We start from the raw sequence: 13,576 nt of genomic DNA, 5'->3' as shown, positions 1-13,576 counted from the left end.
CAGAGGAAGAGGCCAGGGATCTCCTGTGAGCATCTCTTGTAGATCAGAGTACCAGGCCCTTCGAGGCCAGTCTGGGACAACGAGTATCGTCTGTACTCTTCTTCGTCTTATGATCCTCAACACTTTCGTGATGAGAGGAAGAGGAGGAAACACGTAGACCGATTCGAACACCCACGGTGTTACCAGTGCGTCTACTGCTACTGCCTGAGGGTCCCGAGACCTGGCGCAATACCTCCGAAGTTTTTTGTTGAGGCGTGACGCCATCATGTCTATTTGAGGAGTTCCCCAAAGATGTGCTACGTCTGCAAAAAGTTCTTGATGAAGTCCCCACTCTCCTGGATGGAGATCGTGTCTGCTGAGGAAGTCTGCTTCCCAGTTGTCCACTCCCGGAATGAAGACAGCCGACAGAGCGCTTACATGATTTTCCGCCCAGCGAAGGATCCTTGTGGCTTCCGCCATCGCGACTCTGATTCTTGTCCCGCATTGGCGGTTCACATGAGCCACTGCTGTGACATTGTCCGATTGAATCAGAACCGGTAGGTTTCGAAGAAAACTCTCCGCTTGTCGAAGGCCGTTGTAAATGGCCCTGAGTTCCAACACATTGATGTGTAGTCAGGACTCCTGGTCTGACCAAAGACCCTGAAAAGTCTTTCCCTGTGTGACCGCTCCCCATCCTCGGAGGCTCGCGTCCGTGGTAACCAGGATCCAGTCCTGAATCCCGAACAGGCGACCCTCCAGCAGGTGAGCACTTTGCAACCACCACAGGAGGGACACTCTGGTCCCTGGGGACAGAGTTATTTTCCGATGTAAGTGCAGATGGGACCCGGACCACTTGTCCAGAAGGTCCCATTGAAAAGTCCTTGCATGAAACCTTCCGAAGGGAATGGCCTCGTAGGCCGCCACCATTTTCCCCAGAACTCGAGTGCATTGGTGAACTGACACCCTTTTCGGTTTTAGCAGGTCTCTGACCATGTTCTGGATGTCTTGGGCTCTCTCTAATGGGAGGAAGACCTTCATTTGTTCCGTATCCAGTATCATACCTAGGAACGTTAGTCGAGTTGTCGGAATCAACTGTAACTTCGGCAGATATAGAATCCAACCGTGTTGCTGGAGCACTCTCAGAGAGTGCGCCACACTGCTCAGCAATTTCTCCCTTGATCTCACTTTTATCAGGAGATCGTCCAAGTATGGGATAATTGTGACTCCATGCTTGCGCAGGAGCACCATCATTTCCGCCATTATCTTGGTGAAAATCCTCGGGCCGTGGAAAGTCCAAACGGCAACGTCTGAAAATAAGAATTTACTTACCGATAATTCTATTTCTCGTAGTCCGTAGTGGATGCTGGGGACTCCGTAAGGACCATGGGGAATAGCGGCTCCGCAGGAGACTGGGCATATCTAAAGAAAGCTTTAGGACTATCTGGTGTGCACTGGCTCCTCCCCCTATGACCCTCCTCCAAGCCTCAGTTAGGATACTGTGCCCAGACAAGCGTACACAATAAGGAAGGATCTTGAATCCCGGGTAAGACTCATACCAGCCACACCAATCACACCGTACAACTTGTGATCTGAACCCAGTTAACAGCATGATAACCGAGGAGCCTCTAGAAAAGATGGCTCACTACAGCAATAACCCGATTTTTTTTAGTAACAATAACTATGTACCAGTATTGCAGACAATCCGCACTTGGGATGGGCGCCCAGCATCCACTACGGACTACGAGAAATAGAATTATCGGTAAGTAAATTCTTATTTTCTCTAACGTCCTAAGTGGATGCTGGGGACTCCGTAAGGACCATGGGGATTATACCAAAGCTCCCAAACGGGCGGGAGAGTGCGGATGACTCTGCAGCACCAAATGAGAGAACTCCAGGTCCTCCTCAGCCAGGGTATCAATTTTGTAGAATTTTACAAACGTATTTGCTCCTGACCAAGTAGCTGCTCGGCAAAGTTGTAAAGCCGAGACCCCTCGGGCAGCCGCCCAAGATGAGCCCACCTTCCTTGTGGAGTGGGCATTTACAGATTTTTGGCTGTGGCAGGCCTGCCACAGAATGTGCAAGCTGAATTGTACTACAAATCCAACGAGCAATAGTCTGCTTAGAAGCAGGAGCACCCAAGCTTGTTGGGTGCATACAGGATAAACAGCGAGTCAGATTTTCTGACTCCAGCCGTCCTGGAAACATATTTTCAGGGCCCTGACAACGTCTAGCAACTTGGAGTCCTCCAAGTCCCTAGTAGCCGCAGGCACCACAATAGGTTGGTTCAGGTGAAACGCTGAAACCACCTTAGGGAGAAACTGAGGATGAGTCCTCAATTCCGCCCTGTCCGAATGGAAAATCAGATAAGGGCTTTTACAGGATAAAGCCGCCAATTCTGACACGCGCCTGGCCCAGGCCAGGGCCAACAGCATGACCACTTTCCATGTGAGATATTTTAACTCCACAGATTTAAGTGGTTCAAACCAATGTGACTTTTGGAACCCAAAAACTACATTGAGATCCCAAGGTGCCACTGGAGGCACAAAAGGAGGCTGTATATACAGTACCCCTTTTACAAACGTCTGAACTTCAGGGACTGAAGCTAGTTCTTTTTGGAAGAAAATTGACAGGGCCGAAATTTGAACCTTAATGGACCCCAATTTCAGGCCCATAGACACTCCTGTTTGCAGGAAATGTAGGAATCGACCCAGTTGAAATTCCTCCGTCGGGCCTTACTGGCCTCTCACCACGCAACATATTTTCGCCAAATGCGGTGATAATGTTTTGCGGTTACATCCTTCCTGGCTTTGATCAGGATAGGGATGACTTCATCCGGAATGCCTTTTTCCTTCAGGATCCGGCGTTCAACCGCCATGCCGTCAAACGCAGCCGCGGTAAGTCTTGGAACAGACCGGGTCCTTGCTGGAGCAGGTCCCTTCTTAGAGGTAGAGGCCACGGAACCTCCGTGAGCATCTCTTGAAGTTCCGGTTACCAAGTCCTTCTTGGCCAATCCGGAGCGACGAATATATTGCTTACTCCTCTCCATCTTATAATTCTCAGTACCTTGGGTATGAGAGGCAGAGGAGGGAACACATACACTGACTGGTACACCCACGGTGTTACCAGGGCGTCTACAGCTATTGCCTGAGGGTCCCTTGACCTGGCGCAATACCTGTCGAGTTTTTCCCAACGGTTTATAATCATGTGGAAGACTTGTGGGTGAAGTCCCCACTCTCCCGGGTGGAGGTCGTGTCTGCTGAGGAAGTCTGCTTCCCAGTGGTCCACTCCCGGAATGAATACTGCTGACAGTGCTATCACATGATTTTCCGCCCAGCGAAGAATCCTTGCAGCTTCTGCCATTGCCCTCCTGCTTCTTGTGCCACCCTGTCTGTTTACGTGGGTGACTGCCGTGATGTTGTCCAACTGGATCAACACCGGCTGACCTTGAAGCAGAGGTCTTGTTAAGCTTAGAGCATTGTAAATGGCCCTTAGCTTCAGGATATTTATGTGAAGTGATGTCTCCAGGCTTGACCATAAGCCCTGGAAATTCCTTCCCTGTGTGACTGCTCCCCAGCCCCGCAGGCTGGCATCCGTGGTCACCAGGATCCAGTCCTGAATGCCGAATCTGCGTCCCTCTAGAACATAGGTCTTCAACCTGTGGCCCTCCAGCTGATCTGAAACTACATATCCCAGCATGCCCTGCCACAGTTTTACTATTAAGGCATGCTAAAACAGAGGCAGGGCATGCTGGGATGTGTAGTTTCACAGCATCTGGAGGGCCACAGGTTGAAGACCCATGCTCTAGAAGATGAGCACTCTGCAACCACCACAGGAGGGACACCCTTGTCCTTGGTGACAGGGTTATCCGCTGATGCATCTGAAGATGCGACCCGGACCATTTGTCCAGCAGGTCCCACTGGAAAGTTCTTGTGTGGAATCTGCCGAATGGGATTGCTTCGTGGGAAGCCACCATTTTACCCAGAACCCTTGTGCATTGATGCACTGAGACTTGGCTCGGTTTTAGGAGGTTCCTGACTAGCTCGGATAACTCCCTGGCTTTCTCCTCCGGGAGAAACACCTTTTTCTGGACTGTGTCCAGGATCATCCCTAGGAACAGAAGACAAGTCGTCGGAACCAGCTGCGATTTTGGAATATTGAGAATCCAATCGTGCTGCCGCAACACTACCTGAGATAGTGCTACACCGACCTCCAACTGTTCCCTGGATCTTACCCTTATCAGGGAATCGTCCAAGTAAGGGATAACTAAAATTCCCTTCCTTCGAAGGAATATCATCATTTCGGCCATTACCTTGGTAAAGACCCGGGGTGCCGTGGACCATCCATACGGCAGCGTCTGAACTGATAGTGACAGTTCTGTACCATAAACCTGAGGTACCCTCGATGAGAAGGGTAAATTTTGACATGAAGGTAAGCATCCTTGATGTCCCGAGACATCATGTAGTCCCCTTCTTCCAGGTTCGCAATCACTGCTCTGAGTGACTCAATCTTGAATTTGAACCTCTGTATGTAAGTGTTCAAAGATTTTAGATTTAGAATCGGTCTCACCGAGCCGTCCGGCTTCGGTACCACAACAGTGTGGAATAATACCCCGTTCCCTGTTACAGGAGGGGTACCTTGATTATCACCTGCTGGGAATACAGCTTGTGAATGGCTTCCAAAACTGTCTCCCTGTCAGAAGGAGACATCGGTAAAGCCGACTTTAGGAAACGGCGAGGGGGAGACGTCTCGAATTCTAATTTGTACCCCTGAGATATCACCTGAAGGATCCAGGGGTCTACTTGCGAGTGAGCCCACTGCGCGCTGAAATTCATTGAGACGGGCCCCCCACCGTGCCCGATTCTGCTTGTAAAGCCCCAGCGTCATACTGAGGGCTTGGCAGAGGCGGGAGAGGGTTTCTGTTCCTGTGAACAGGCTGATTTCTGCAGCCTTTTTCCTCTCCCTCTGTCACGGGGCAGAAATGAGGAATCTTTTGCCCGCTTGTCCACGAAAAGACTGCGCCTGATAATACGGCGTCTTCTCATGTTGAGAGGCGACCTGGGGTACAAACGTGGATTTCCCAGCTGTTGCCGTGGCCACCAGGTCTGAAAGACCGACCCCAAATAACTCCTCCCTTTAATAAGGCAATACTTCCAAATGCCGTTTGGAATACGCATCACCTTACCACTGACGTGTCCATAACCTTCTTCTGGTAGAAATGGACAACGCACTTAGACTTGATGCCAGTCGGCAAATATTCCGCTGTGCATCACGCATATATAGAAATGCATCTTTTAAATGCTCTATAGGCAAAAATATACTGTCCCTATCTAGGGTATCAATATTTTTAGTCAGGGAATCCGACCACGCCAACCCAGCACTGCACATCCAGGCTGAGGCGATTGCTGGTCGCAGTATAACACCAGTATGTGTGTAAATACATTTTAGGATACCCTCCTGCTTTCTATCAGCAGGATCCTTAAAGGCGGCCATCTCAGGAGAGGGTAGAGCCCTTACAAGCGTGTGAGCGCTTTATCCACCCTAGGGGGTGTTTCCCAACGCACCCCAACCTCTGGCGGGAAAGGATATAATGCCAATAACATTTTAGAAATTATCAGTTGTTATCGGGGGAAAACCACGCATCATCACACACCTCATTTAATTTCTCAGATTCAGGAAAACTACAGGTAGTTTTTCCTCACCGAACATAATACCCCTGTTTGGTGGTACTCGTATTATCAGAAATGTGTAAAACATTTTTCATTGCCTCAATCATGTAACGTGTGGCCCTACTGGAAGTCACATTTGTCTCTTCACCGTCGACACTGGAGTCAGTATCCGTGTCGGCGTCTATATCTGCCATCTGAGGTAACGGACGCTTTAGAGCCCCTGACGGCCTATGAGACGTCTGGACAGGCCCAAGCTGAGTAGCCGGCTGTCTCATGTCAACCACTGTCTTTATACAGAGCTGACACTGTCACGTAATTCCTTCCAACAGTTCATCCACTCAGGTGTCGACCCCCTAGGGGGTGACATCACTATTACAGGCAATCTGCTCCGTCTCCACATTTTTTCTCCTCATACATGTCGACACAAACGTACCGACATACAGCACACACACAGGGAATGCTCTGATAGAGGACAGGACCCCACTAGCCCTTTGGGGAGACAGAGGGAGAGTTTGCCAGCACACACCAGAGCGCTATATATATACAGGGATAACCTTATATAAGTGTTTTTCGCCTTATAGCTGCTGTATCTGTAATACTGCGCGTAATTAGTGCCCCCCCTCTCTTTTTTAACCCTTTCTGTAGTGTAGTGACTGCAGGGGAGAGACAGGGAGCTTCCCTCCAACGGAGCTCTGAGGGAAAATGGCGCCAGTGTGCTGAGGAGATAGGCTCCGCCCCCTTATCGGCGGCCTTATCTCCCGTTTTTCTATGTATTCTGGCAGGGGTTAAATGCATCCATATAGCCCAGGAGCTATATGTGATGCATTTTTTGCCATCCAAGGTGTTTTTTATTGCGTCTCAGGGCGCCCCCCCCCCCCCAGCGCCCTGCACCCTCAGTGACCGGAGTGTGAAGTGTGCCGAGAGCAATGGCGCACAGCTGCAGTGCTGTGCGCTACCTTGTTGAAGACAGGACGTCTTCTGCCGCCCATTTTCCGGACCTCTTCTGCCTCTGTAAGGGGGCCGGCGGCGCGGCTCTGGGACCCATCCAGGCTGGGCCTGTGATCGTCCCTCTGGAGCTAATGTCCAGTAGCCTAAGAAGCCCAATCCACTCTGCACGCAGGTGAGTTCGCTTCTTCTCCCCTTAGTCCCTCGATGCAGTGAGCCTGTTGCCAGCAGGTCTCACTGAAAATAAAAAACCTAAACTAAAACTTTCACTAAGAAGCTCAGGAGAGCCCCTAGTGTGCACCCTTCTCGTTCGGGCACAAAGATCTAACTAAGGCTTGGAGGAGGGTCATAGGGGGAGGAGCCAGTGCACACCAGATAGTCCTAAAGCTTTCTTTAGATGTGCCCAGTCTCCTGCGGAGCCGCTATTCCCCATGGTCCTTACGGAGTTCCCAGCATCCACTTAGGACGTTAGAGAAATTGGTAATGACAATCCTGTACAGCGAATCTCAGGTATTCCTGATGGGGGGCATATATGGGGAGATGAAGGTACGCATCCTTTATGTCCAGAGACACCATAAACTCCCCCTCCTCCATGTTGGCTATTATCGCTCTGAGAGATTCCATTTTGAATTTGAATCTTTTTATGTACAGGTTTAGGGATTTCAGATTCAAAATAGGTCTGACCGAACCGTCCGGTTTCGGGACCACAAATAGGGTTGAATAGTAACCTCTTCCCTGCTGGTGCAGGGGAACCTTGATTATCACTTGCTGTATAAACAGCGTTTGAATTGCAGCTAACACTACATCCCTTTCCAATGTGGAAGCCGGTAGGGCCGATTTGAAAAATCGGCTCGGGGGCACCTCCTCGAATTCCAATTTGTAACCCTGGGAAACGATTTCCAACACCCAGGGATTCAGGTTCGAACTGACCCAGGCCTGACTGAAAAGTCGAAGACGTGCCCCCACCGGTGCGGACTGCCTCAGGGGAGCCCCAGCGTCATTCTGTGGGTTTTGGAGTAGCCGGGGAGGACTTTTGTTCCTGGGCACCTGCCAAAGCAGGTGCTCTCTTGCCTCTGCCTTTACCTCTGGCGAGGAAAGAGGATCCCCGACCTCTTTTGGACTTGTGCGACCGAAAGGACTGCATCTGGTAGGGTGTTACTTTCTTTTGCTGTTGGGGAATATATGGGAAAAATTTGATTTACCTGCTGTAGCTGTGGAAACCAGGTCCGTCAGCCCATCCCCAAACAATACATCCCCCTTATAGGGTAGTACTTCCATGTTTCTTGGAATCCGCATCACCCGTCCATTGGCGAGTCCATAAGGATCTTTTCGCTGAGATAGACATGGCATTGGCCCTAGAAGCTAGCAATCCAATGTCCCTTTGAGCATCCCTCATAAATAAGACTGCGTCTTTAATATGGGCTAGAGTTAGGAATATAGTATCCTTATCCATATTATCAAATTGATCTGTCAGCTCATCTGTCCAAGCTGCAATTGCGCTACACACCCATGCCGACGCAATTGTCGGTCTTAACACAGCACCCGTATGAGAATAAATACACTTTAAGGTAGTTTCTTGCCTGCGATCTGCAGGGTCCTTAAGGGCCGCTGTGTCAGGAGACGGTAGCGCCACTTTCTTGGACAAGCGCGTCAGGGCCTTGTCCACAGTTGGGGGTGATTCCCAAATCTCCCTGTCCTGCTTAGGGAAAGGGTATACCATATATATTCTTTTGGGGATCTGCGGTCTCTTATCCGGAGTCTCCCAATCTTTTCCAAAGAATTTATTTAATTAATGAGATGTGGGAAAGTTAATAATCTGTTTCTTTTCCTTAAACATGTGTACCATTGTGTCGGGGACCGAGGGTTCATCCACAATATGCAACATCCCTTATTGCCACAATTATACACTGAATGGTTTTAGCCACCCTAGGGTGCAATTTTACTTCATCATAGTCGACACTGGAATCAGAATCCGTGTCGGTAGTAGTGTCTTGTGTTAAGGGAGGCTTTTGAGACCCCGACGGGCCCTGTGAGTCGGTCCAATCTGAGGATTGACCTCCTGATGTCCCGCCTAAACCAGCCTTATCAAGCCTTTTATGTAAAGATGCCACACTTGCATTCAACAAATGCCCCATGTCCATCCAATCTGGAGTCGGCACAACCGACGGGGACACACCACTCATTTGCTCCACCTCCTCCTTGGAGAAGCCTTCCGCCTCAGACATGTCGACACACACGTACCGACACCCCACACACACACAGGGATTAACCTATAGGGGGACAAAACCCCAATCAGGTCCTAAGGAGAGACAGAGAAAGAGTATGCCAGCACACACCAGCGCTTAAAAACACTGGAAAAAATATATGTCCAGATAGCGCTTTTTTATATATATATTATGCCAATTCCCACTCACTGCGTCGCTAATGTGCCCCCCTCCTCTTTTTTCCAGCCTGTGTGTTCAGCAGGGGAGAGACCAGGGAGCCAGCGTTTTCCTCATGCAGCTTCTGTGGAGAAAATGGCGCTGGTTAGTGCTGAGTATCAAGCCCCGCCCACCCGACGGCGGGAGTCGGTCCCAGTGATTTTTCAATAAAATGGCGGGGGATCATAGATTTACTGCCTCCGCAGTCTACTCCAACTGTATTTGTGCCAAAATGTGAGGTTTATTGCTGCCCAGGGCGCCCCCCCTGCGCCCTGCACCCTTCAGTGCTGCTCTGTGTGTGAATGGGAGCAATGGCGCAGCCTTACCTCATGAAGATCTGATGTCTTCTGCCGCCTAAGATGTCTTCTGCCTTCTCTATCCGGCTTCTATCTTCGGCATCTGTGAGGAGGACGGCGGCGCGGCTCCGGGACGAACCCCAGGTGAGACCTGTGTTCCGACTCCCTCTGGAGCTAATGGTGTCCAGTAGCCTTAGAAGCAGTGCCCAACTTGACAAGCCAGCTCTGCTTCTCTCTCCTCGGTCCCACGATGCAGGGAGCCTGTTGCCAACAGGACTCCCTGAAAAATAAGAATTTACTCACCGGTAATTCTATTTCTCGTAGTCCGTAGTGGATGCTGGGGACTCCGTAAGGACCATGGGGAATAGACGGCTCCGCAGGAGACTGGGCACATCTAAAGAAAGATTTAGGACTATCTGGTGTGCACTGGCTCCTCCCCCTATGACCCTCCTCCAAGCCTCAGTTAGGAACTGTGCCCGGAAGAGCTGACACAATAAGGAAGGATTTTTGAATCCCAGGTAAGACTCATACCAGCCACACCAATCACACCATATAACACGTGATAGGAACCCCGGTTAACAGTATAACAAATGGAGCCTCTGAAGAGATGGCTCACAACAAAACCCGATTTTTTTGTAACAATAACTATGTACAGGTATTGCAGACAATCCGCACTTGGGATGGGCGCCCAGCATCCACTACGGACTACGAGAAATAGAATTACCGGTGAGTAAATTCTTATTTTCTCTGACGTCCTAGTGGATGCTGGGGACTCCGTAAGGACCATGGGGATTATACCAAAGCTCCCAAACGGGCGGGAGAGTGCGGATGACTCTGCAGCACCGAATGAGAGAATTCCAGGTCCTCCTCAGCCAGGGTATCAAATTTGTAGAATTCTGCAAACGTGTTTGCCCCCGACCAAGTAGCTGCTCGGCAAAGTTGTAAAGCAGAGACCCCTCGGGCAGCCGCCCAAGATGAGCCCACCTTCCGTGTGGAATGGGCTTTTACAGATTTAGGCTGCGGTAAGCCTACCGCAGAATGCGCCAGCTGAATAGTGCTACAAATCCAGCGCGCAATAGACTGCTTAGAAGCAGGAGCACCCAGCTTGTTGGGTGCATACAGGATAAACAGCGAGTCAGTCTTTCTGACTCCAGCCGTCCTGGAAATATAAATTTTTAGGGCCCTGACTACGTCCAGCAACTTGGAATCCTCCAAGTCCCTAGTAGCCGCAGGCACCACAATAGGTTGGTTCAAGTGAAAAGCTGAGACCACCTTTGGGAGAAACTGAGGACGAGTCCTCAATTCTGCCCTATCCATATGGAAAATCAGATAAGGGCTTTTACAAGACAAAGCCGCCAATTCTGAAACCCGCCTGGCCGACGCCAAGGCCAACAGCACGACCACTTTCCACGTGAGATATTTTAAATCCACAGTCTTAAGTGGTTCGAACCAATGTGATTTCAGGAATGCCAAAACCACATTGAGATCCCAAGGTGCCACTGGGGGCACAAAAGGAGGCTGAATATGCAGTACTCCTTTGACAAAAGTCTGAACTTCGGGCAGTGAAGCCAGTTCTTTTTGGAAGAAAATCGACAGAGCCGAAATCTGGACCTTTATGGACCCCAATTTGAGGCCCAACGTCACCCCTGCTTGCAGGAAGTGCAGGAATCGACCCAGTTGAAATTCCTCCGTCGGGGCCTTCATGGCCTCACACCAAGCAACATATTTTCGCCAAATGCAGTGATAATGTCTTGCGGTGACATCCTTCCTGGCTTTGATCAGGGTAGGGATGACTTCCTCCGGAATACCCTTTTCCTTCAGGATCCGGTGTTCAACCGCCATGCCGTCAAGCGCAGCCGCGGTAAGTCTTGGAACAGACAGGGTCCCTGCTGCAGCAGCTCTTGTCTGAGCGGCAGAGGCCAAGGGTCCTCTGTAAGCATCTCTTGAAGTTCCGGGTACCAAGCTCTTCTTGGCCAATCCGGAACCACGAGTATGGTTTTCACTCCTCACCTTCTTATTATTCTCAGTACCTTGGGTATGAGAGGTAGAGGAGGAAACACATAAACCGACTGGTACACCCATGGTGTCACTAGAGCGTCCACCGCTATCGCCTGAGGGTCTCTTGACCGGGCGCAATATCTTTTCAACTTCTTGTTGAGGCGGGACGCCATCATGTCTACCTGTGGTTTTTCCCACCGGTTGACCAGCATTTGGAAGACTTCTGGATATAGTCCCCATTCTCCCGGGTGGAGGTCGTGCCTGCTGAGGAAGTCTGCTTCCCAGTTGTCCACTCCCGGAATGAACACTGCCGTCAGTGCTAACACATGATTCTCTGCCTATCTGAGAATCCTTGTGGCTTCTGCCATCGCCATCCTGCTTCTCGTGCCGCCCTGTCTGTTTACATGGGCGACCGCCGTGATGTTGTTTGACTGGATCAGTACCGGCTGGTTTTGAAGCAGGGGTCTTGCCTGGCTTAGGGCATTGTAAATGTCCCTTAGCTCCAGGATATTTATGTGAAGAGAAATCTCCTGATTTGACCACAGTCCTTGGAAATTTCTTCCCTTTGTGACTGCCCCCCAGCCCCGAAGGCTGGCATCCGTGGTCACCAGGACCCAGTCCTGTATTCCGAATCTGCGGCCCTCTAGTAGATGAGCCCTCTGCAGCCACCACAGCAGCGACACCCTGGTTCTGGCCGATAGGGTTATCCGCTGTTGCATCTGGAGATGGGACCCGGACCATTTGTCCAACAGGTCCCACTGGAACGTCCTTGCATGGAACCTTCCGAATGGAATTGCTTCGTACGAAGCTACCATTTTTCCCAGGACTCGTGTGCATTGATGTACCGACACTTTTCCTGGTTTTAGGATGTCTCTGACCAGAGATGACAATTCCTCGGCTTTTTCCAGTGGAAGAAACACTCTTTTCTGGTCTGTGTCCAGAATCATTCCCAGGAACAGAAGACGTGTCGTCGGGACCAGCTGTGACTTTGGAATGTTTAGAATCCAGCCGTGCTGTTGTAGCACTTCCTGAGAAAGTGCCACCCCCACTATCAACTGTTCTTTGGACCTCGCCTTTATCAGGAGATCGTCCAAGTACGGGATAATTAAAACTCCCTTCTTGCGAAGGAGTATCATCATTTCGGCCATTACCTTGGTAAAGACCCTCGGTGCCGTGGATAACCCGAACGGCAGCGTCTGGAACTGATAGTGACAGTCCTGTACCACAAATCTGAGGTTCTCCTGGTGCGGAGGGTAAATGGGGACATGCAGGTACGCATCCTTGATGTCCGGGGATACCATGTAATCCCCCTCCTCCAGGCTCGCAATAACCGCCCTGAGCGATTCCATCTTGAACTTGAACCTTTTGATATAAGTGTTCAAGGCTTTTAAATTTAAGATGGGTCTCACCGAACAGTCCGGTTTCGGTACCACAAACATTGTGGAGTAGTAACCCTTTCCTTGCTGAAGGAGGGGTACCTTGACGATCACTTTCTGTGAATACAGTTTTTGAATAGCCACCAACACTGCCTCCCTGGCAGAGGGAGTTGCCGGCAAGGCAGATTTTAGGAAACGGCGGGGGGGAGACGTCTCGAATTCCAGCCTGTACCCCTGAGATACTACTTGAAGGACCCAGGGATCCACTTGTGAGAGAGCCCACTGTGTGCTGAAAAACCTGAGACGTGCCCCCACCGTTCCCGATTCCGCCTGAGCAGCCCCAGCGTCATGCTGTGGACTTACCGGACGCAGGGGAGGACTTCTGCTCCTGGGAACTAGCTGTGTGCTGCAGCTTTTTCCCCCTTCCTCTGCCCCTCGGCAGAAAGGATGAGCCTCTAGCCCGCTTATTTTTCTGGGGCCGAAAGGACTGTACCTGATAATACGGTGCTTTCTTTTGCTGTGGGGTAGCCTGTGGCAAAAAAGTCGATTTCCCAGCAGTAGCTGTGGAAACGAGGTCTGAAAGACCTTCCCCAAAAAGTTCCACCCCTTTATAGGGTAAAACTTCCATGTGCCGCTTGGAGTCGGCATCACCTGACCATTGCCTAGTCCATAACCCCCGTCTGGCGGCAATGGACATAGCGCTTATTTTTGATGCCAGCCGGCAAATATCCCTCTGTGCATCACGCATGTATAAGACCGCGTCTTTTATATGGTCAATCGTTAGCAAAATATTGTCCCTATCCATGGTATCAATGTTTTCCGACAGGGAGTCTGACCACGCAGCAGCAGCACTGCACATCCAAGCTGATGCAATAGCGGGTCTCAATATAATGCCA

The sequence above is a fragment of the Pseudophryne corroboree genome, chromosome 1 (assembly GCF_028390025.1).
Source record: "Pseudophryne corroboree isolate aPseCor3 chromosome 1, aPseCor3.hap2, whole genome shotgun sequence".
Taxonomy (NCBI): Eukaryota; Metazoa; Chordata; class Amphibia; order Anura; family Myobatrachidae; genus Pseudophryne; species Pseudophryne corroboree.
This window is presented reverse-complemented; position numbering follows the sequence as displayed.